Raw genomic sequence first — 24,488 nt, 5'->3', positions numbered from 1 at the left:
GAATAATGGACTTCCATGTAGCATGGCCCGAATTCAACAGTCCCTAGCATTCTGTCTGTCTGGTTCCACCTCTGCCTCCACCCCCACACTCACTGGGTGATGATTATTTTTTTTAAAGATTTATTTTATTTATTCATTTGAGAGAGAGAGCAAGATCTTCCATCCACTGATTCACTGCCCAAATGGCCACAACAGCTGTTGCTGGGCCAATGCAAAGCCAGAAGCCAGGAACTCCATCAGGGTCTCCCAGCTGGGAGGCAGAGGCCCAAGCACTCAAGCCAAATCCAGCTGCTCTCCCAGGTGCACCAGCAGGGAGCTGGATTGGAAGCAGAGCAGTGGGGACTCGAACTGGCGCTCTGGTATGGGATGCTGGTGTCGCAGGCAGCGGCTCAGCTTAGGGCACCACAATGCCAGGGGCCCCCAGATGATTACTTTTGTGGTTCCTTTTAGGTGAAATTGACATATTGAAGGGCAGAGAGCTGAAGTGTGCAGCGTTGACACAAGGCCCCACCCATGAGCTAACACCTCTGCCTCCTGAGGAGGTCCCTTGGCATGCCCTCTGCACACAAGGGTAACTGAGTTCATCAAACATGTTTTAGGAGGAGCTCCGCTCTCTAAGGGCTGGCAGTCACCCGCTGTCCCGCTGTCCAGGACTGGCTGGGGCAGGGTCAGCTGTGCAGCCTGAGGCGATTACGTTTCCTTCCTGCCCCTGCCCCTTGCTGTAATCCTAGCTTGTCCCTGGAGTTCACAGTTTGCTCCCGCATGGACGCCTATTAGAAGGCACCCACTCTCCTGGCTGCAAATTCTCATAACCTCGCCTCTTCCTACTCGCCCCATCCTCTCGGCCTTTTTTCTTTTGTTCTTCTCTGTTTCTTTCTTCCAATTGTCTTCTCCCACCCTTTCTCCTCCACAGCGTCCTCAATTTCCTGTGTCCACCCCACCTTCTCTGCTTTCTCTGGCCTCTATCTTTCAGGTCTACGGACACCAGAGACTGAGCCACAACCTCACGGTGCAGCCTGGAGTCAGGCAGTTGGTCAACCGCGTGCATACCTGCTCTGAAGCCAACCGCAAGCTGGTAACAGGAGGGCGCCCCACCCAGAAGCTCCGGGTTTGGGGACTGCATCCTCCTCTCGATGGAGCAAGAAGGATTATCTGCCCCCCTTGGAAGCCCAGCATTTGAAAGCAAGGAGGCTGATTTCCTGGCAAAATGTGACCCAAAGGACCATCCTCCTCCCACCCCCCACCATTAAAAAAAAAAAAAAAAAAGCAAGCCGGGCTATCAGAGATACTTCCTGTTTTCCTCTCTTGAAAGCATCCCGGAGAGAGAGGAGACTCAGGGATCAAAGGCCTCTGGGGCCTGGGGACTGGCAGAGTGGCTTTTAACCCTCTGCTGGCTCCCACGTGCGGGTGGCACAGGCGGCCTGCCGCTGGCATCCACCCGGCAAACTGCAGGGGCCTTGCTCTTGGTCCATTCAGCCGAGTGGACCGGGCTCTACCGAACGCTCAGCTTTCCGCGGGACCCGGGGTACAGAGTCCCTGGCTTTGCGCGGTTCACAGTAATGACGCCAAGTACCAACAAGACTAAGCACTTTCTCCACGTCAGGCACTCACAGCAAGGTTTTCATGCATTAGAGCCTCACGACAGGCTTAGGGCGTGTTATTATCCCCCTCTCACAGCTGGGGAAAGCAAGGCTAATGGAGGTGCAATAACCTGCCCGGGGCACAGGACTGGCAGGTGGCAGGGCTGGGGTTAGGGCCCAGTGACCTGAGAACTGAAACCATGTTCTTAGCCCGTGCACTCGCCCCCTGGGGCTGAAACACGCAGTGACTCACTGCCAGCAATTTTCACAAGCGCAGTTTATCTCTGGGCTTGGTCAGGTGGCTTCTGATGAACAGGTTTGTTTACATCCTACTTACTGTACCACACTGCACTGGCCCAGAGGTGAGCCAGCTTGCAGAAGCCAAGTGGCCACGTCGGGTCCTGTGGGTGGGGAGGTGACCAGGAGAGGGTCAGACTTCCTCTCTCTCATTTCTGGGACATATCAGAGGCCCCAGATGTCTTGTATTGCATTTTCTCCAAAGCTTTGAAAGGGACCAAGGGGGGTGTTGATAGGCAAGGCGGGCAGCCAGAGGAACATAGGAGGGTACTGAGGAATTCTCCCGGGCCTTTGCCTCAGTGGGACAACCAGGATTTTATCCCGGGCTTGCCTGAACCCCAGATCTGGAAGTGGCTCCCCGATCTCAACCTTGGCAGACAGAGGAGGAGCCCTCTTCCTCGGCGGAGGCTTCCCACAAACCCTAAGCGGCAGGGCTGGGAGGCAGGTAACCTTGACATCGGCGCGTGAGGGACGCCTAGCACAAAAGGATCTTCAGGTACTTCCAACTCCGCAGTTCTATCTCTTTAAGACCCAGAGCCCCATGCCAAGCCCGCTCTGCAATCCTCAGAGATTTCAGGGGTGGGGAAACTGGATTGGACGCGCTGACATATGAGCGAAAAAAGACCTCAGCATTTTTGCCTCGCCTGGGTGGCTCCAGCCCTGGCTCACCCCTCCCCCCCGCCTCATTTATTTATTACCACGCTATTCCCTGGCCCTGCTGCTGTGTCAATACTGATAAAAGCAAATCGCCCCACAAACAGGTGCAGCTGGGAGCTGCCCCCTGGCCAGCTGCCAGGGAAATGTGATCTCTCAGCTGGGGTGACTCGCCCCTGCCCAACCCCCTCTCGGGTTCCAGCCTAGGGCATGTGTCCTTGGGCAGTACATGTGCACACGTCCAAGCTCTGGCATCTCCCTTGGCATCAACCCACTCATGTGTGGTTGGGGTGGGGTGGGCAGGAGACAGAGGAGACTCTAAGAGCTGCCCATTTTCTCTTTCAGCTTCTGCCTACAAATTCAGATAATACTTTGTCACCAGGTCCCCTGTTGCCAGTATTTGAGACTATTTCCTAAGCGTATCGTTGATATTTCTAGGCGAGAAATATTTTTCCAGGCTTACCGATTTCCAAACTCACACATATATTTGCAAACGTAATGATTCAAAAGACATTTTCCGAATACCTCCCAGGGCTTAGCCATGCGTTCACCTAAACAAACACTTTGCGAGCTACACCCCTCCCTCCCCCTCTGCAGGTGCGTTTGGATGCTACCAAGCCACGACTTTGTTTCTGGCTGGGCAGAGATTACACCGCCCCCGCCCCCATTTCTGCGTTCGGTCCCCAGGCATCACTTCCCACTTCCCCAGAGCGCCAGCCTTTCCGGAAATGCCCCAGCTCGGCGTGCAGCCTCCACCTCCCGGGCCGCAGGAGGCGGTGTCAGCGCGGCGGCGCCGAGCCGCAGGGCGCGCCGGGGCGGAGGGCGCGGGGCTGGGGCGCGGGCCCGGGCGCGCCGCCTGCCGCAGAGCAGCGCGCGGCCCGGGGCGGGAGGGGGTTGCTCTACAAATAACGCGGCGGCCTGCGGCTCCCCACCCCCCCTTACCCGGGTGCCCTCAGGTTGCCAAAACAGACCACCACCACCCCCCAGGCCCCCCAACAGTCTCCTGGAAACGGGCGCTGTCATAGCAGCCTGTCGGGAGCGTGCTGCCACGGGAGCAGGGTCAGGATGCTCAAACCGACGCAGCCACCCGCCCCACCCAGTCTGCACCTTTGGGAGGCGCGCGGCGGGGAGGGGACCCTAATTGGATTGCAATACCCCAGACACCCATCGGCTGCTGCGCGCGGGCAGGGGGAGGGGGAGGCTGCAGACTGCCTTTGTGAGGCTCTGGGCGGCTCCCTCCCTGCAGCCTCCGCCCTGACCTGGTCCTCCCCGCCTCTGCCCACCCGTCGCAGTGCTAGGGCACAAAGGCAAGGCAAGCTCACAGCAGAGCCAAGGAGGCAGCCTGAAAGGGAGGTGTGTGCGAAGCTGCGGGCATCTCACCTTTGCTGGAGGGGTCAGGGAGGAGGGCAGCTTTGCCTGGCTCCCAGGCCAGCACCCTGGCGATTTCAGCTCTCCTGGCAGCCACGCTGACCCAGCCTCCCCCGCTGAACCTGGCGAGCATTTACTTGTTCCTGTAACGAGACAGCCGCCTTGTTACTGAGGTGTGTGCATCACACACTGATTAAGCTCCAGCATCATCTAATGAAAGGCACGGCCCACAGAATTCTGGAGTACCCCACCTGGACCCCGAAGACACGGCAGGTTGTAAAGGACCCACCTGAATTTAGTGCTGGTGATCTTTGTCAGCACTGGGCGGGCACTTTGTCAGATCTTTGTCACCCTGGGAGGGCAGCCTGTGCAGCCACATTATGAGGTCAGCCGAAGTCAGAGATGGCAAGACCTCACCAAACCCTTCTGGGACCGGGGGTGAGGGATGTTCAGGGACAGCCCAGGTGCCATGGTGCCAACAGGTGGGCTACAGAGACAGTGACTACTTGGGATGTGCTGACCAGTTCCTGTGCCCTAGATGTGCACAAAGAGCTGTTACATGAGCTTGTACGAGGGGACTTCCACAGTTTGTGGAAAGGGAAATTAAAGCATAAGTTTATTTTGGGGCAAAAAATTGAAACCTGTATTCTTTTTTTTTTTTTTTTTTACATAATATGAGTTTTCCATGAACTTTTTGAAGATGCTTCATATGTCCAGATTTCAACTTTTTTTTTTTTTTGCACCAAAATAAATTTAATGGGGACAGTGTTGTGGGCCAGTGGGTTAAGCCTCCACTTGTGACACTGACATCCCATATCAGAACACTGGTTCAAATCTCAGCTGCTCCACTTCCCATCCAGCTTCCTGCTAATGTGCCTGGAAAGGCAGCAGAAGATGGCCCAAGTACCTGAGCCCCTGCCACCCATGTGGGAGCCCTGGAAGAAGCTCCTGGCTCCTGGCTTTGTCTCTCTGGGGACAGAGAGGCAGAAAGAGAGAGAGAGAGGAGAGGAAGAGAGAAAGGGAGAGGGAGAGGGAAAGGAAGAGAGAGAGAGAGAAAGAGAGAGAGAAAGGGAGAGAGAGAAAGAGAGAGAAAGAAAGGGAGAGGGAGAGAGAAAGGGAGAGGGAGGGAGAGAGAGATCTTTTATCCACTGGTTCACTCTCCAGATGAACTGGCACTGGGCCAAGCTGAACCCAGGAGCTTCTTCAAGGTCTTCCATGTGGGTGGTAGGGGCTCCACTTCTAGTCCAGCTCCCTGCTAATGCTCCTGGAAAAGCAGCAGAAGATGGCCCAAGTGCTCAAGCTCCTGCACTACATGGGAGACCCAGAAGTGGCTTCTGGCTCCTAACTTCGGCTTGGCCCAACCCCAGCCATTGTGGCCGTTTGGAGGGTGAACCAGCAGATGGAAGATCTCTTTCTTTATTTCCTCCTCTCTCTGTAATTCTGCTTTTCAAATAAATACAAAATAAATTAAAAAAAAAAAAGTCACAATGACTAGGACTGGGCTGGGCTGGGCCAAAGTCAGAATTCAACCCAGTTCTCCTGTGTGTGTGGCATGAATTCAGCCCCCAGTCTCCTACGTGGGTGGCATAAACTCAGTGACGAGCCATCACCACTGCCTCCTAGGATCTGCATTAGCAGGGAGCTAGAGTCAGGGGCTGGAGCAGGGATCAAGCCCAGGTTCTCCGATGTGGGATGCATGTGTCTTAACCTCTCGGCTAAACACCTGCCCCTAAACATGCCTCTTAACTCCCCTTTCCATGCATGTTTTGAAGTAGCTTCAGATGTGGCCAGCATGGGAGGACAGCTTTGTGCTCCTGTGCTGGGAGAGGGAGTCCCCATCCTCCATAATCCCCATGCAGCCCCAGGACTGTTGTGTCCTCAAGCAGCAAGTCTCCATCCAGCCTGGCTTAGGAGGGCAGCATCCATGTGTCCTGTGTCTCACCTCCCTTCCTCCTATGTTGAGTTTCTGTGTGCCAGGCCCTGAGCACTCAGAGAACGAGGCAAGTCCTATCCTCCCATATTTGTAAGAACGTTTGCCACCTTTTGATCAACTTTCTTTTTATTTTTTTAATTTTTTGACAAAGTTAGAGAGACAGAGAGAGTTATAGACAGTGAGAGAGAGACAGAGAGAAAGGTCTTCCTTCCATTGGTTCACTCCCCTAATGGCCACCGCAGCCGGCGCTGTGGGTGCAGGGACCCAAGCACCTGGGCCATCCTCCACTGCCCTCCTGGGTCACAGCAGAGAGCTGGACTGGAAGAAGAGCAACCAGGACTAGTACCCGGCGCCCCAACTGGGACTAGAACCCGGGGTGCCGGCGCCGCAGGAGGCGGATTAGCCTAGTGAGCCATGGCGCCGATGATCAACTTTCCTGTTCATGGTTTTTTCCCACTTCATACATTTCACCTCCCTAAAGACAGAAATTCACTTTCCCAGATGACACGGCAATGACCCAGGTTCCGTTCGTCAGAGGTACTCACATGAGGTTTTGATTTGGAAGACAGTGATGAGGAAGCGAGTGTTCTGATTTCTCTCATCACTTGAGAGAAACAGGGAACGTTCTGGAATCTAGTTTCCACCGTGGTTGAAGGAGGGTGAAGGGGGCCAGCTGCAAAAGTATCCAGTGTGATCCCGGGTCCTCCCTGAGCACTGAGCCTGTGTGTTTGGCTTTGCTCTGGTCTTTGTGAGCCTCTTAACATTGTTTCATAAATTCCATTTCTGTTAGAGTGGATTCTATTGCTTGCAACTAAAAACTTTTTTTTTTTTTTTTTAAAGCACATTAGCAGGGAGGTGGATCAGGAGTAGAGCAGCTGGGGCTTGAACTGACACTCCACCAGTACGGGATGCTGGCATCACAAGCACTGGATTAACTCACTGTGTCACATGCCAGCCAAGAACTCTTGCTATGAATGGAAGGATGGGTGAGTGGGTGGAGGGAGGGGTGGTTGGATGAAGGGTGGGGGTGTGGGCCAAGTGGCTTTTGGAAGATGAGATTATAGATTTTTTTCCTTTCTGATTCTGTGTTTCTTCCCTCCTTTTCTCTCTCTTTTTACTTTATTTTAAACAATGAAAGTATGCCACTTGTATAATAATAAAGTTAGCAGAAACCTGTCATGGAGGAGCGCTGAGTCTAGGGGGCGTCAGCTCAGGGAGGGCAGAAGCCGACTCTGAACACTGAGGATCCTAAGCCAGGGAGAGCCAGGAGGGACCCTGACCCTGCACTCAGATCCTGTCCCAACCCTGACCACCAGTGCAGAGCCTTCCTGCCCTTCCTCTTCCTCTCTGTCCTCTGAGACATCCCACCCCAGCACTATGACTGTGCCCACCACTCAAAGGCATGCACTTGGCCCATGCTGCTTGTGTCATGGTTACTATGGTTACCCACCAGCCCTATTTTACCTTGAGCAAGGATGACATGCACATTGGTGAGTCATCTCACATTGTCCTGTCCTCTCCCAGCAACACTGCCTGTCCCTGGCAGCTGTCCCCTGGGGGGAACTTCCCATCGGTGGCCCAGCGTGGAATGTCAACTGCATGGAAGCTCGGATGACCACTCAGGTGATTTTTGCAAACCCCACGGCCCACACCTGTGCAGGAGGCAGGACTCTGCACCATGCCTGTAGAAGATGAGAATGGGGTTGCGTCTTCACATTGAGGACCTTCTCCACAATGGGATTATAAGCAGGCAGGGCCTTCTCAGCCATTCAGCCAGCCCGGCAGCATGTCCTGAGTGGGTCCAGGGTGATGCACCAGCCCTGTGTTGAGTGCTAGGGTCAGGTACAGCCCTGACTCTCAAGGTGTTAGAGCGAAATGGCAAGGAACAGATAGGCAGACACATGAGTGGGGAGCGTGGCCCTGACAGCCAAGTGGGCAGGCAGAGGGGCAGTGGCTGGTGGGGGGCAGAAAAGGCTTCCTCATAGGAGCAAGGCCAAGTGCTTGTTTGAGGCCGGCTCTGCTCACAGGACTCAACCTCGCTCCTTGACGTAGTGCCCACGGAGCAGCAGGCAGGCTGTCACCGCCTCCGTGTGCAGCAGAGGACACCCCAGGCCAGGAGTGCAGGGGCTCACAAGCCGCACACCGGTGAGCGTCGGGGCCGGGTGCGTGTCCAGACCTTCTTGTTCACCTGCACCACACTGCTCTGAGCACGTTCTGGAGAGTGGAAAGGTGCCGACCACCAGGCACCCACCCCAGCGCAGGGCACGAGTGGCTGCCTGTCCTGCTCACCTGGGGAGCTATGGTGAGCTGGGTGTCCCCCAAGACAATTAAAAACAGTGGGTGAGAACTCACCATGGCAGCCCGGGATGGCCGTGCTCTTTTGGTGTGCTCCCCCCTCTCCCGGTTTTTTTTAAAAGCAAGATTTGTTCATTTATTTGAAAGGTAGAGTTAGAGAGAGGGAGGAAGGGAGAGAGAGAGACATACAGACAGACAGACACACACACACACACAGATCTTCCATCCACTGGTTTACTCCCCAAATGGCCACAATGGCCCAGGCTAGGCCAGGCCAATCCAGGAACTTGGAAGTCCATCCAGGTCTCCCATGTGCATGGCAGGGGCCCAAGTATTTGGGCCATCTTCCACTGTCATCCCAGGCGCATTAGGAGGGAACTGGATAGGAAGTGAGCAACCAGAATGCAAACTGGCACCCATATGGGATGCCGGCATGGCAGGTGGTGCCTTAACCTGCTATGTCATAATGCCACCTCCTCCCCCATTTTTTTTTTTTTTTTTGAGACATGGGAGATGTACACACAAACAGAGAGAAACAGAGCTCCCATTCACTGGTTCATGCCTCAGATAACTGCATCTGCTTAAGTTCAGCTGGAGTTGGGCCAGAGCTAAAGCAAGAGCCAAGAACTCAATCCTGGTCTCCCGCGTGGGTGCCGAAGCCATCTGCCATCACTACAGCCTTCCACCCGGAGTGTGCAATAGCAGGAAGCTGAAGTCGGGAGCAGGAACTGGGAATTGAACCCCTGCACTCCAATGTGGGACGCGAGAGTCTTCACTGTTAGACCAGAGACCCCTTCTTTCTGTGCCTTGATGGGTAACTTCAGTGTTGAAGAGACAGAACTGGAAGGCTGGCAGAATGGGCGAGGACAAGCATTGGCTTTGGAGCCATGGGGAGATGTGGTCACATCCCTGCCCCACTGCTGACCAGCTGAGTGACCTGGGCCAGTCATGCAACATCCATGGGCATCCATTGTCTCCACTGATAATTGAGGGTAATAACCCCATACGCGGTCATAGGATCCAGTGAGACAATACACCCGCATCAGCTGAGCAGAGCGCCCAGCACAGAGCGAGCTGGCCCAGAGTGGCATCTACTTCCTGTTAAGTCTCTGTCCCTTACATACAACTCCAAATACCCAAAACCTCTGAAAACAAAATGTATTTGGCAACAGGCCCTGACCTGAACTGACACAGGGCTGTTTGCAGCTGGCCTGTGTTCCCACTTGGTATGGGTTACCCATACACTTCTTGGCAGAAATACTAAAGTGTTTTGTTAGAGGGTACTATCCCAGACCCTGCTAGAGGCATGCGAAATAATGTAACACCACACTGCTTTGCTTTTCTTTATTTTAGTGATTTTGTTTATTTATTTGAAAGGCAGAGTTACAGAGAGGCAGAGGGAGAGAGAGAGAAGGTCTTCCATCTGCTGGTTCATTCCCCAGATGGCCGCAACTGCTGGAGCTGCGCCAATCCGAAGCCAGGAGCCAGGAGCTTCCTCCAGGTCTCCCACGCAGATGCAGGGGTCCAAGGACTTGGGCCATCTTCTACTGCTTTCCCAGGCCATAGCAGAGAGCTGGATGGGAAGTAGAGCAGCCGGGACTTGAACCGGCACCCATATGGGATATCGGCACTGCAGGCGGTGGCTTTTTCTGCTACATCACAGTGCGGGCCCCAACTACATTGCCTTTCTCAAATGCAAAAGATTGGATTAGGAAACACATCTGATCCCAAAGGCAACAGGATCACCTTTGGGCCTGTATTCTCTCCTTTCTAGACCATTCCCTCCAGTTACGATCCCCTCTGACCCCGAGTGCTGCTCCTGTGGCCCTTGGACATCTAGGACCAACCCTTGCCTTCACCAGAACCGCACATGCGCCACGCACCCCCGGGCCTCTCTGCAGACCTGCCTCCTGCCAAGCGCCTGTGTTCCCAACCATTCCTTCACTTCCTTGAACATCTTCTCCAACCTCAGTGAATTTACATGCAGTCCTCTTCCTACCCTCCCTTCCCTCCACCTTGCCCTGGTCGAGAACGCGACTTTGGGGATGCTCCCTCCTTGGAACGGCTCTGGCAGTATGGTCTCAGCCGGTTGGTACCTGCCAGAGTTACTGCAGAAGTCTCAGTGTGTATTTGCATTGCAAATATTGTCTGCAGACTGTATAAGAAATGTCTGGGGCAGAACTCCATTTCAACTGCTGCTGGCGTCCGGGTCATTTTCCATCACTGTGAATTTTCCTGGTGGACCCAAGACCAAAATAACAGCTCCTCTCTCCATTGCAGGATTGCAACAGCTTCCAGGGGGAAGAGGGAGCCGAATCCTGGAGCAGGTTGGAGAGCCCTGGGCCAGGCGCCTCGGCAGCTGCATGGCACTGCCCTGTGGCACACGGGAGTCATGAGACCTGCGCTCAGGTTACAGCTCCGCCCTTGCCTGGGTGGATGATCTTGGGGGCAGCCCCTTGTGACTCGGAGAGTTTTGGTTTCCTCACCCTGGAGCAGAGATCATGAAAAGTGCTTGGCAGGATCGGCAAGTTGATCAAACGAGATAAGGACAGGGCTCTGAGAGCTCTGGGGCTGCGCAAGTCTCAGGAGTGTTGCTGTCGTCCTCCACGCATCCTTGGCCTCTCACACACAGACACGAGGCCTCGGCTTTCTTCTTCAGTTTCCCCAGCTTCAGACCCCAGGTCAGGGTCGCCTCCTGTACTCACGATACGGAGTACAGAGATCTTATGAAAAAGCGCTGTGGAGGGCTGGCACTGTGGTGCAGAGAGGTAAGCCACCATCTGCAGTGGCACCATCCCACAATACATGTGCCAGTTCAAGTCCTGGCTGCCCCACTGCCCATCCAGCTGCCTGCCAATGTGCCTGGGAAAGCAGCAGAAGATGGCCCAAGTCCTTGGGCCCCTGCACCTATGTAGGAGACCCAGAGGAAGCACCTGGCTCCTGACTTCAGCCTGGCCCAGTCCCAACTGTTTGGCCATTTGGAGAGTGAACCAGTGGAGGAAGATCTCTCTGTGTCTCTCCTGTCTCTCTGTGACTCTGCTTTTCAAATAAATCTTTTGTTTTTTAAAGCACTTCAGAGTAGCTTGCACAGTGGCTTAGCAGATAGAAGTAGCTTATTAAATGGTAGCTAATGTGCAGGCATGTGCCCGCTGGCAGACAGAGGGGAGGGCAGTGGAGAGCAGTGGTTCAGAGCATGGGAGCCTGCCTGGTATAAGTCCTCTCTCAGCCGCTTGATAGGTGCTAATGAAAATAGTAGCTAATTTATAAGAACCGACAAGTTAGTGTGTGTTACAGAGCCAGGCACAAATCAAGCTCCTGTAGTCATTGGCTGTTTTTTTTTTTTTTTTTTTAATAGGCAGAGTTAGACAGTAAGAGAGAGAGACAGAGAGAAAGGTCTTCCTTCTGTTGATTCACTCCCCAAATGGCTGCTATGGCCGGTGCGCTGCACCAATCCGAAGCCAGGAGCCAGGTGCTTCTTCCTGGTCTCCCATGCGGGTGCAGGGCCCAAGCACTTGGGCCATCCTCCATTGCCTTCCTGGGCCACAGCAGAGAGCTGGACTGGAAGAGGAGCAACCGGGACAGAGTCCGGGGCCCCAACTGGAACTAGAACACAGGGTACTGGCACCGCAGGCGGAGGATTAGCCTAGTGAGCCGCGGCACCGGCCCCGGCTGTTGTCTTTTAATTAACTTATTTTTATCTACTTGAAAGGCAGTCACACACACACAAGGAGAGAGAGACATTTGCCATCTGTTGGTTTACTCCCCAGATGGTTGCAACAGCCAGGGCTGGACCAGGCTAAAGCCAGGAGCCAGAAACCCTATTGAGTCTCCCACATGGATGGCAGGGGCCCAAGCACTTGAGCTATTACATGCTGTCTCCCAGGTGCATTAGCAGGAAGCTGGTTTGGAAGCAGAGTCGTGGGACTCAAGTGAGCACTCTAATATTAGCTGTCACAAGTGGTGGCTTAACTCAGTGTGCCACAGCACCCACTGCCATGCTGTTATGACTTTACTCTTTCATGCTGAACCATTCTTTAAGAGGTATTGTGGGGCCGGCCAGTGCTGTGGCATAGCAGGTGAGGCCATTGCCTGCAGTGCCAGCATCCCATATGGGCGCCGGTTCGAGACCTGGCTGCTCCACTTCTGATCCAGCTCTCTGCTATGGCCTGGGAAAGCAGTAGAAGATGGCCCGAGTGCTTTGGCACCCCTGTACCCATGTGGGAGACCCGGAAGAAGCTCCAGGCTCCGGCCATTGAGGCCATCTGGGGAGTGAACCAGCGGATGGAAGACCTCTCTCTCTCTCTCTCTACCTCAGCCTTTCTGTAACTCTGCCTTTCAAATAAAATACAATAAATCTTAAAAAAAAAATAAAGGCCGGCACCGTGGCTTAACAGGCTAATCCTCCGCCTTGCGGCGCCGGCACACCGGGTTCTAGTCCCGGTTGGGGCGCTGGATTCTATCCCGGTTGCCCCTCTTCCAGGCCAGCTCTCTGCTGTGGACAGGGAGGGCAGTGGAGGATGGCCCAAGTTCTTGGGCCCTGCACCCCATGGGAGACCAGGAGAAGCACCTGGATCCTGGCTTCGGATCAGCACGATGCGCCGGCCATAGCGGCCATTGGAGGGTGAATCAACGGCAAAAAGGAAGACCTTTCTCTCTGTCTCTCTCTCTCACTGTCCACTCTGCCTGTCAAAAAAAAAAAAAAAAAAAAAAGAGGTATTGTGAGAGAATCCTGGCTTGGAGGTGGGGGAATCTATCTTCTGGTCTTTGTTCAGAGTTGGCAAAGGTGTTCAAAGATGGGTAGAAGCTCGGGCCAGCCTCTCAGGGCCAGCACAGGTGGAGCAGCTCTGAAGACGCTTGGATGTCATTTCTCCCACGTGTGGGCTTGAATCCTAGAGCAGACGTTGTTGGGTAAAAAGTGTGCATATCTAACACTTGAGTAAGTGTCATAGTTGTCCAACATGGCGTCTCCTTTCAGAGCAAGAATACCAGTTTCCTCATGCCCCAACCAACCTTCATTTAAAAAATGTTTATTATATTAATTTTATTTGAAAAACAGACACACACACACACACACACAGATCTCACATCCACTAGTTCACTCCCTAAATGTCCTTGACAGGGACTGAGCCAGGCTGGAGCTGGGAGCGCCAGGTCTGATCCAGGTCTCTGTGACTGGCAGGGACCGAAGTGCTTGAGCTGTCACTGCTGTCTCCCAGGGAGCATGCGCAGGAAGCTGGAATTCTGCCACATACATTTTAGCTGCTGCATCAAATGACCACCTCAAAGTTTAATTTTTTAAAAAATATTTATTTATTTATTTATTTGAAAGGCATAGTGCCAGGCCGGCACTGTGGCATATTGGGTTAAGCCACTGCCTGCAGTGCCCATATCCTACATGGGCACAGGTTTGAGTCCCAGCTGTACCACTTCCAATCCAGCTCCCTGCTACTGTGCCTGGGAAGGCAGCAGAAAATGGCCCAATGCTTGGGCCTCTGCACCCATCCACCTGGATGAAGCTCCTGGCTCCTGGCTCAGCCCCAGCCATTGCAGCCACTGGGGGAGTGAACCAGCAGATGGAGGACTTGTCACTCTTCCTCAGCCTTTGCCTCTGTCTCTCTGTAACTCTTACTTTCAATATTTAAAAAACAAGAGAGAAAGCGAGAAGGAAAGACACACAAATGACAACAGCAACGGCTGGGGCTGGGCCGGGCTGAATCCAGGAGTCCTGGAACTCCATCTGGGTGACCCACATGGGTGCAGGGGCCCAAGGACTTAGCCACTCCACTGCTTTCCCAGGCACAGTAGCAGGGAGCTGGATCAGAAGTGGAGCAGCCGGGACTCATACTGGTGCCCATATGGGATGCCGGCACTGCAGGAAGCAATTCTACCAGCTGTGCCACAGTCCCGGCCCCCACAGATTTCAATTTTTGGCCAAGGTGATATTTGCAGATAGCGCCAAATTCAGAAAGGCCTTTTCCCCAGAAACACAAACTTTGATAGTGGCCTATCTGGTGCATAGAAGACAGTTCCTTACTGAATACGTCTCACTGTTATTTCCCAGAATACATTATGGCGAAAAATGCTGCATTTGAATGAAATTGCCCTCACAGCCCCGGTCACCCGTCACCACCTTGCACCACTCGGGTTTCCAGGCTGCAGGGGTCACACAAGGCCCATTCCAGGTGCCACATCCCAGGACTGATCACCTAATTCACACTAACGTGTAGATGACTGATAACTACTTAATGCGCTACCTCTCCTGTGGGTGGGAGCATTGTAAGAGATGCAGTTTTTCATCTTGAAAGAATGAAGGTGCCTGGAGCAATGGTCACAGGTGGAAGGGGATGGTGGGAGGAGGGGCACCCTTCCTGGCACCACTTGGGTGGTCACAGGGGGCCCTGCTGCCTCCAGCCAGGGATGCTGCACCCTGTGAGGGGCCGGCCTGCTGGTTTCCCTCTGCAGTATACACCCTCGTTTCTCTGGGGCCGTGGCCAAGAAGAGCAGGGATGGTCATCCAGACAATGCCTCATCGGAGAAACCCACAGGCTTGGCTCCGGGGGTGAGGGGTGCGGCGGGGGCGCTTGGCAGTTTGCCTTCGAGGCCCGCAGGTCGGCTCCCACCTAGTGGTGAGGAGATCCCTGTCAAGGGCTGCCTGCTCTCTGCCCATGCAAGGGGGGGTCCCGCTGCACCTGGACCTCTGCCCTCCACACAGGTGGGGGCTGCGCCACACGCGGTCAGCTGAAGGAGGTTCACTTTGACATCTGTGTTTTTCAGGGAGGGCAGGAGATAGGGGACCCACAGCCCTGCGGCCCCTGGAGACAGGAAAGGCATGACATCTAGGCTGGCTGCCCTCGGGTGGGGCTCAGCACTGCCCCCCCCCCCCCGCATCCCCCTCTTCGGCCCCTCAGCCTGCAGTTGGGGGAGGTGCCAGGGAGCCAGTGTCAGCTGCAGGGCAGTGGCAGGTGGGACTGGAGGGCAGGTATGGTGGGCAGTGGCCCTGACTGCCACCGCCCCCAGGGCCGAGGCTGGGACCTGACGGGGAGCCTCGCTCCACCAGCCGCCACCATCACACTCTCCCCATGGCTCCTGGCCAGGGCTCCTTACGCAGACCAGTGGGCCTCTCTGGGAGTGTACAGAGTTCTAGACCCTAGGGTGGTCGGTGCCCAGCAGCACTGGGAGCTTGCTGGTGGCGCAGACTCCTGGGACTCTGCCCCAGTTGCTAAATCAGAGTCGGCTTTCTACGGGACCCCAAGTATTAGGCTTGGGTGAGTGTTTGGGGAACCTGGGTCCAGGCGCCTGGGAGAAGTTGGCAGGAGTCACTGTTACACGAAAGAGGTCAGACACAGGAAAACAAACGCTACGCATTCTCTCTCGTAGGTGGAAATTACAAATTTCTCTCCCTCTCTCTTTTTGAAGATTTATTGTATTTATTTGAAAGGCAGAGTGACAGAGAGTGTGTCTAAGATACTGGCTCACTCCACTGATTCACTCCTCAAATGGCCACAATGGCCAGGGCTGGGCCAGGCTAAAGTCAGGGGCCAAGAGCCCCATCTGGGTCTCCCATAGGGCTGCAGGGGCCCCAGCACTTGGGCCATCCTCCACTGCTCTTCCAGGCGCATTAGCAGAGAGCTGGGTCGGAATTGGAGCAGCTGGGGCTCGAGCCGGCCCTCATATGGGATGCCGGCACTGCAGGCAGGGGCTTTAACCCACTGCACCACGACACTGGCCCTGGAAGTTACAAATTTTATATGTAAGTATTCGATCTGAATTCAAGAGTGATTACTAGAGGCAGGGGTGGTGAGTGTGTTTTTTGCAGCACGGGGGCGACGGGCCCACGACAAAGCTTCTGTTCTCTGTGAAGAACGGGCAGAGAGGGGCCAGTAGCTCCAAGACAGGAAGACCAGGAGATGGAAAGGTGGGTGGCCTGGCATGAAGGGTTTATGCTGTGTATCTATCGCAGGACTGCACTGTGCCCCTTACAGATGCACAAGTATCGCATGCTACCAAAGCCAGCCAGTGAACAGATAGAAGAGAGAAGCTCCCTGGGAGGCCTCTTTTGAGGGAAGACTGAGCTTGGGGAGAGAGGGGTGCGGGAAAGGCCAAGGTCGCTCGGCAGGCTGATACGCAGGCGCCTTTAGGGTCTCCCAAAATGGCACCTTTTGCCTGTTTTGCTTTCATTTGAAAGAGGCACTTGGCTCACAGGGTTATGATTCAAAGGGTTTGGAAGATACAGGTTCTTTCCCACACCTGTCTCCCAGACACGTGCCCACGGGAAGGCAGCCCAAGTCACTAGCTCCTGACATGGTCTGGAGACAGATTAAAATAAAATGCGCAGCACGAGTGTGTGTGTGTGTGTGCGCAGTCACCACACCCACTCAGAATTCACAGGTCAGCGGTTGTTGTGACAGATTGCTTTAGTGAGTTCAAGTCCCAGCTGTTCCACTTCCTATCCAGCTCCCTGCCGATGCGCCTGGGGAAGCAGCAGAGGATGGCTCAGGTGCTGGGGCCCTTGCACCCATGTGGGAGACCCGGATGGAGTTCCTGGCTCCCAGTTTCTGCCTGGCTTAGCCCTGGCTGTTGTGGTTATCTGGGAGAGCGAACCAGCAGATAGAAGCACTCTCTCTGTAACTTTGCTTTTCAAATAAATAATCTCTAAAAAAAATTTTTTTTCCCAAAAGGAATTCACGTGGTAGTCTTTATCAGCAGCAGTGTCTGGGCCTTGCTTTTTCCCTAACACGTACCCACATGTGAAGACTGCCCTGGGTTCTCCCTGTCTCGCCTGCTCAGCATGCCACCCCAAGAATGCAAGAACAGCCTGCATTTGCAGTGCCAGACTCCCCCTTGGAGCCTGTTTTTATGCAGTCTAGCTTCAGGATCTTAGAAATGGAAAGGTCCTTTATTTAGTCCCAAGTCCCAGGGTTTCTTCAAGCACCCACTGGGCTTCTGAGCCTCTACTGGGCCCTGGGGAAGCCCCACCCCCTGCCCTGCAGGTGCCTTTGCAGGCCCTGGTCATGCCATGCCTCTGCAGTCATGCTTGTTTCTGCATCTTCCGGCCCCTGCGCTGCTGGAGGGCTGAGGAGGTGCGCACCCAGTGCGAATGGGATCGAACGACTGTCAGTGTGAGGAGGTGCTTGAATGCTCCCAGACACGGGGAGCTCACGGCGCCCACTCTGCCTCCGGGAGGCTGCACCGACAACCCTGGATGGAGTCTGTGTCCCCTCGCTTTCCCCTGGGGTTTCTAGCACCGCTTCTAAAACACCAGGAATTGGGTCTGAGATCAGGTATTTCAGAGTACTTTTCCCCAAATCAAATACCCTCCCTCCATTTCCCACAGATCCTGGTTCTAGGTTCTTCCTCTTCTAGCATTTTCTCTTTCTTTCTTCCTTTTTTTAAAGGACTTTATTAACACATTAGATTCTCAGGATCACAGCAAATGCATAATTACAACATAATATCATCAAATCCCAAGTTAATGTGATATTAAATGTGATGATAAAAAGAACAGATTCAATAGAAACAATTTTTTAAAAAAACTCATTCTTTTGTTTGAAAGGCAGAGTTACAGAAAAGTAGAGGCAGAGACAGAGAGAGAGAGGTCTCCCGTCTGCTGGTTCACTCTCCAGATGGCTGCAATGGCCGGAGCTAGGCCCATCCACAGCCAGGAGCCAGGAGCTTCTTCCAGGTGCAGGGGCCCAAGGACTTGGGCTGTCTTCTTTTACTGCTTGCCAGACCATAGCAGAGAGCTGGATCGGAATTAAGCAGCTGGGACTTGAACTGGCACCCAAATGGTATCCTGGCACTGCAGGTGGCAGCCCTACTCATTATGCCACAACACTGCTCCCTCATAGAAACAATTCTAAGAATATAATACTCCCCTGTGCCCGCCCACCTGCCTACCCTCCCTGTCTTACGGTATTATCTTCCAGACATTTTTTTGGTTGGTTATGATCCATTAAAAAAGTTATGTCTGACCACTACACATCCATTACAATAGCTACAATATATATTTTTTTTTACGTCTAAGAGATGACTACTAATGTTGTGGTGTAGCTAGGCAGTTAGGTTTTTTTTTTTAAGATTATTTATTTGAAAATGCAGAGTTATACAGAGAGAAGGAGAAACAGAGAGAGAGAGAGAGAGAGAGAGAGAGAGATCGCGATTGCGATCTTCTATCCCCTGGTTCACTTGCCCAAATAGCCACAACGGCCAGGGCTGGACCAAACTGAAGCCAGGAGCTTCATTCGGGTCTTCCCTGTGGGTACAGGAGCTCAAGTACTCGGGCCATCTTCTGCTGCTTTTCCAGGCCATCAGCAGGGAACTGGATGGGAAGTGGAGCAGTCAAGACATGTACGGGCACCCATATGGGATGCAGGCTCTACAGGCGGCAGCTTAACCCGCTACACCACAGTGCCGGCGCCAGAGTTGCTATAATTTATGTTCTTTTTTTTTTTTTTTTTTTTTTGACAGGCAGAGTGGACAGTGAGAGAGAGAGACAGAGAGAAAGGTCTTTCTTTGCCGTTGGTTCACCCTCCAATAGCCGCCTTGGCTGGCGCGCTGCGGCTGGCGCACCCCGCTGATCCGAAGGCAGGAGCCAGGTGCTTCTCCTGGTCTCCCATGGGGTGCAGGGCCCAGGCACTTGGGCCATCCTCCACTGCACTCCCGGGCCACAGCAGAGAGCTGGACTGGAAGAGGGGCAACCGGGACAGAATCCGGCGCCCCGACTGGGACTAGAACCCGGTGTGCCGGCGCCGCAGGCGGAGGATTAGCCTATTGAGCCGCAGCGCCTGCTAGTAGCTACAATTTAAAATCATGTATTTATTTACTTTAGAACGCGCTCCCATCCTCTGGTTGACTCCCCACATGCCTGAAACATCCAGGGACTGGGCAAGACCAAAGCCAAGATTGGACAAGGCTGAAGTTGGGTGCTAGGAACCCAATCCACATCTCCCACGTGGGTGGCGGGAATCCTTAGCAGGAAGCTGGAGTCAGGAGCAGAGGAGGCTATGGAACCCAGGCTTTCTGACGTGGGCCGTGGGCACCCTCACCAGTGGGCTGAGTGTGCGCCTTTGGAACAGCTAATGTAAGCAGATCGACCATATCAAGTCGTGGTGAGGACACGGAGCAACGAGCCTATCCTACACTACTGGCCGGGGATGTGAAATGCTAGAAGCACTTGGAAAACGAGTTGTGAGTTTGTTCAAACGTTAAACTTACACCTTTCCTACCACCTGGCTTTTCTGTTCCCAAATATTTACCCGAGGTAAATGAAAGCAGGCTCCTGTGTTCTTTTAAAAGCAAACACTCAGGGTGGGTGTCCGCCGCAGCCCGGATCCCAGGGCCCGGGTGAAGTCCCGTCTCCACGTCTGATTCTAGCTTCCTAACGCGCACCCTGAGAGGCAGCGGGTGAGGGCTCACGTACGTGAGTGTCCAGGCTCCCAAGTTCAACCTGGCCCAGCCCTGGCTATGGTGGCATTTGGGGAGTGAACCAGAGAATGGGCAGTCTCTCTCTCTCTCTCTCTCTTGCTCTCGCTCTCTCTCTCTCTGTCTTTCAAATAAAATTAATTAATTACAAGGCAAATAAAAACAAATATTCATAGTAGCTTTTTTTTTTTTTAGATTTGATTTATTTATTTGACAGATAGAATTACAGACACTGAGAGAGAGACAGAGAGAAAGGCCTTCCTTCCGTTGGTTCACTCCACAAATGGCTGCAACGGCTGGAGCTACGCCGATCTGAAGCCAGGAGCCAGGTGCCTCCTCCTGGTCTCCCATGCGGGTGCAGGGCCCAAGCACTTGGGCCATCCTCCACTGCCTTCCCAGGCCACAGCAGAGAGCTGGCCTGGAAGAGGAGCAACTGGGACAGAATCCGGCGCCCCAACCGGAACTAGAACCCGGAGTGCCGGTGCCGCAGGCGGAGGGTTAGCCTAGTGAGCCACGGCGCCGGCCCCATTGTAGCTTTATTTATAACAGCCACAGTCCACAACCAGCGCAAGTACGCATCAGTGGCCAATGGCTAACTGTGGTCTACGCACCTCAGAACAGCCCTGGGCAAAGCTGGAAGCTCCGGGTTTGCTTATGCTACTGTGGGCACCATGCGCATGAGCGACACTGATGAATGGCAGGACAATTACCTGAGTCCCACGCCGGAGGAAAAACAACCAGTGCCCAGTGCCCTTACGGTGGTATTCCATTTATGTAAAAGTATTGAAAATGCCAGCTGGGGTGACAGCGCCTGGTGGCTACTTGGGGGTGTGGAGGCAGGGGTGGCAGAGCGAGGCTGAGGAAGGAGACAGAGGGTGGGGGGGTATGTTCACAGGCCTCCCCTTACCAAACTTTGTGCTTTAAACACTGGTAGTGTATTGGGTGCCCGTGATGCTTCAAGAAACCTTTGAAAACACCCTGTGTCTAGAACAGTCCCCATCCTCTGGGTGCCTCCCACTGGCACCTTTGTTTGGTCGCTGACGCCTGACTCCTACTGATGGAGCCGATGGTTACCTGGGTTTTCATAGGAGCCTCATCACCGTGTTTAAGTTCAAGGCCCTGAGGTCAGGAACACTGGCCAGTCTGGTCTCCCTCAACTGTCTTTCTTTTTTAAAGGATTTATTTGTTCCTTTGAAATGCGGAGTGAGAGGAGATCATCTCTATCCGTATCTTTCATCTGTTGGTTCACTCCCCAAGTGCCTGCCCCAAAACAGCTGAGTCAGGAACTCCATGTGGGTCTCCCAGGTGGGCAGCAGGAACCCAAGTACTTGGGCCACCACCTGCTGCCTCCCCGGTGCATCAGCAGGGAGCCCTATGGAAGAGCGGAGTAGCTGGGCTCGGAACTGCGCTCTGCTCCAGGATGCGCTGTCGCCCGCGGCGGCTTAGCCTCCCTCCCCCTCGCTCTTTATTGTGTCGAGGTAGCTCACCCCTTCGATGCTCCTCTTGCTGGTGTTTGAGGGAGGGGGTGGACAGAGGAGGGACTCGGGGCTGGGAGGAGCCTCGGGGAGGGGGAATTGCTCAGCTTCTCTGGGTCTCGGTTTCCCCCTCTGCAGAGCCCATTCATGTTTCTGACCTCAAGGAGCAGCTGCGATATTTAAGGATCCATAACAGAAGTGAGCTGAGCTCAGGGCTCTGCCCAGCCTTGTCCACAGAGAAGAGCAGATTCCACAGCTCGCGCACTCCTACTTATCACAGTGTTTTCCAATCTACTTATTTAAGTAAGAGGGAGAGAGGGAGAGAGAGAGAGAGTGCTCCCACTCATTTGTTCATCCTCCAAATGCCCCCAACAGCCAGGACTGGGCCAGCTGGAGCCAGGAGCCTGGAACTCAGGCCAGGTCTCCCACATGGGTATCAGAGAACAATCACCCACACCGTGACCATCGCCTCCCGGGGTCTGCATTAGCAGGAAGCCGGAGCCAGGAGCCAGAGTCTGAGTTCGAATGCCGCTGCTGCTTTGGCTCCAGCGTCCGGCTACTGCACACCCTGGGAGACAGCAGATGATGGCTTCAGTACTTGGGTCTCTGGCACTCAGATGGAAGATCTGGACGGAGTTCCTGGCTCCTGACTTCAGCCTGGCCTAGCGCTGGCTGCTCCGGGCATTTAGGGAGTGAAGCAGCAGATGGAAGATCTATCACTATCTCTTCTTGTCACTTTGCCTTTCAAATAAATTAAATAAAAATTTTTAAAAAGTTTGTGTACAAATAGCATTAAAATATTATTTATTTTGGTACAAAAATGTTGAAATCTATACATAGTTTTTTCATAATATGCATTTCCATGAACTTTTTGAAGACCCCTCCTACACATAATGGAATATTACTCAACCTTTAAAAGGGAGGAACTAGGGCTGGCGCTGTGGCATAGTGGGTAAAGCTGCCGCCTGCAGTGCCGACATCCCATATGGGCGCCAGTTCGAGTTCTGGCTGCTCCACTTCCAATCCAGCTCTCTGCTATGGCCTGGGAAGGCAGTAGAAGATGGCCCAAGTGCCTGGGCCCCTGCACCCACATGATAGATCAGGACAGAATTCCTGGTTCCTGGCTTCAGCCTGGCCCAGCCCTGGCTGTTGTGATTTGGGAAATAGATGGAAGACCTCTCTCTCTCTTTCTCTCTCTCTCTCTCTGTTTCTTTCCTTCTCATCTTTGTCTCTCTGGCTCTCTCTGTTGCTCTGCCTTTCAAATAAATATATAACCAGTTTTAGAGAAAAGTAGGAAAAAACCTTTTTTTTTTTTTTTTTTTTTTTAAAAAAAAGATTTGTTTGAAAGAGTTGCAGAGAGAGGAGAGACAGACGGAAAGGTCTTCCACCTGCTGCTTCACTCCCCAAATAGCCATAACCAGCGGGGCTGGGCCAAAGCCAAAGCTGGGAGCCAGGAATTTCTTCCAGGTCTCCCATATGGATGTAGGGACCCATGGATGTGAGCCATTCTCTGCTGCTGTCCCAGGTGTGTTAGCAGAGAGCTGGACCGGAAGTGGAGCAGCTGGGATTTGAACCGGCGTCCATGTGGGATGTTGGCACAGCAAGCCGTGGCTTGAACCTGCTATGCCCACAGTGCCGGCCCCAGGAAGGAACTTTTGACACATGCTATAACATGGATGAAACTTGAAGACATCGTGTGAAGTGAAATAAGCCAAAGACAAGAGAAGGAACCTTGTGTGATTCAAAAGCGGTGTCTGGAATAATGAGGCTGGAGAGAGAGGAAGCAGAACGCTGGGTGATGGAGGTGGGGGGGCATGGGGAGTGGGGGTCATGCTCGAGAGGCGGGGTTCAGTTTGCAAAACTGTTCCAGAGGTGACGGTGGCACACAGCGTGCGTGGCCCTGACCCGTACACCTAAGAATGGTGAAGATGGTGACTTTTTTTTTTTTTTTTGACAGGCAGAGTGGATAGTGAGAGAGAGAGAGGGAGACAGAGAGAAAGGTCTTCCTTTTTGCCGTTGGTTCACCCTCCAATGGCCACTGCGGCCGGTGCATCTCGCTGATCCAAAGCCAGGAGCCAGGTGCTTCTCCTGGTCTCCCATGCGGGTGCAGGGCCCAAGGACCTGGGCCATCCTCCACTGCCTTCCCGGGCAACAGCAGAGAGCTGGCCTGGAAGAGGGGCAACCGGGATAGAATCTGGCGCCCCGACCGGGACTAGAACCCGGTGTGCTGGCGCCGCAAGGCGGAGGATTAGCCTGTTAAGCCATGGCGCTGGCCGAAGATGGTGACTTTTATGAGAAGAGCATTTTACCATGACTCTGAGAGGAAGGGGACAGCAGCTGTGTGGCAGTGGGCAGCTCTGGTGTGGGCTGCAGGGTCAGCTGCATGAGTTGGGGAGCAGACTCAACTTGTCAGAGCCGAGAGGTGGCAGGGGACGGCCCGAGCGTGCCCTGCCAGCCTCGAGGTCCAGCTCCCCACTGAGGCAGCCCTGGGGTCAGATGAGTAATTTCCTGGGGTGGGGTGACCTGGGAGCACTGTAGCTGGTACATTCAAGTGCTGTGGATGGGGGCCTGTGTGTGGCATTGTAGGTGATCCTCTGCCTGCAATACCAGCACCAGACAGCTGCAATGGGTGGGGTTGGGCCAGGCCAAAGCCAGGGGCCAGAAACTCCATCTGGGTCTCCCATGTGGGTGGCAGGGACCTCAGTATTTGTACAGTCATCTGCTGCCTTCACAGGCAGCTTAGCTGGGAGCTGGATGGGAAGTGGGGCAACTGGGACTTGAACCAGTGCTTTGACATGGGATGCCGGTGTTACCGGTCATGACTTAACCCGCTGCGCCACACACCAGCCCAAGTTATAACCTCTCTATCACTGATCAGTGGGGCTCTACCAAGATGAGGGAGAAGTCCAAGGAGGTGGATTTGTTTGCTTGCAACCTGATTTGTCCCTCAAAGGATCTGTGGCAGCCCAAGGCCACTCGCTCTGTCCCTCGGGCTAGAAACAGGAAGAGCTCGGTGCGTGGGCTGTGCTGGGTCACCGAGGAGCAGCCCAAACAAGCGAGGCCCCAGTGGACTGAGCTCTGGGGCCCGTGGAGGAAACGAGAGGCAGGGCGGGGGTGGGGCTGCTGTGCCAGTGAGTGTCGAAGGTCAAGGCTCCGGCAGTCAGCTGTTGGGCAATGAGAGGGCTCCGGGAAGAGACATCCACCACTCTCTGACCTGTGGCCTTCTGTTCTCAGATACCAGTTCCAAATTCCAGCTCATCAGAAACAATTACAGCACGTTGCTGGCTGGGTGCGGGCCGTGACTTACAGCCCTACAACTGGGTGCCAGCCGTGGACCCGTGCACGGCACCCAGCTGGGGCATCCGGTGCCGGGAGCCCCCCTTCCTGGGGGGCGATGTGAGTGGCAGCCAGGCCCACAGGTGCTTCCCAGGCAGAGACCCGCTCCGGCCATGGAGTCTTTCTGAG

The sequence above is a fragment of the Lepus europaeus genome, chromosome 3 (genome assembly GCF_033115175.1).
Source record: "Lepus europaeus isolate LE1 chromosome 3, mLepTim1.pri, whole genome shotgun sequence".
Lineage (NCBI taxonomy): Eukaryota > Metazoa > Chordata > Mammalia > Lagomorpha > Leporidae > Lepus > Lepus europaeus.
This window is presented reverse-complemented; position numbering follows the sequence as displayed.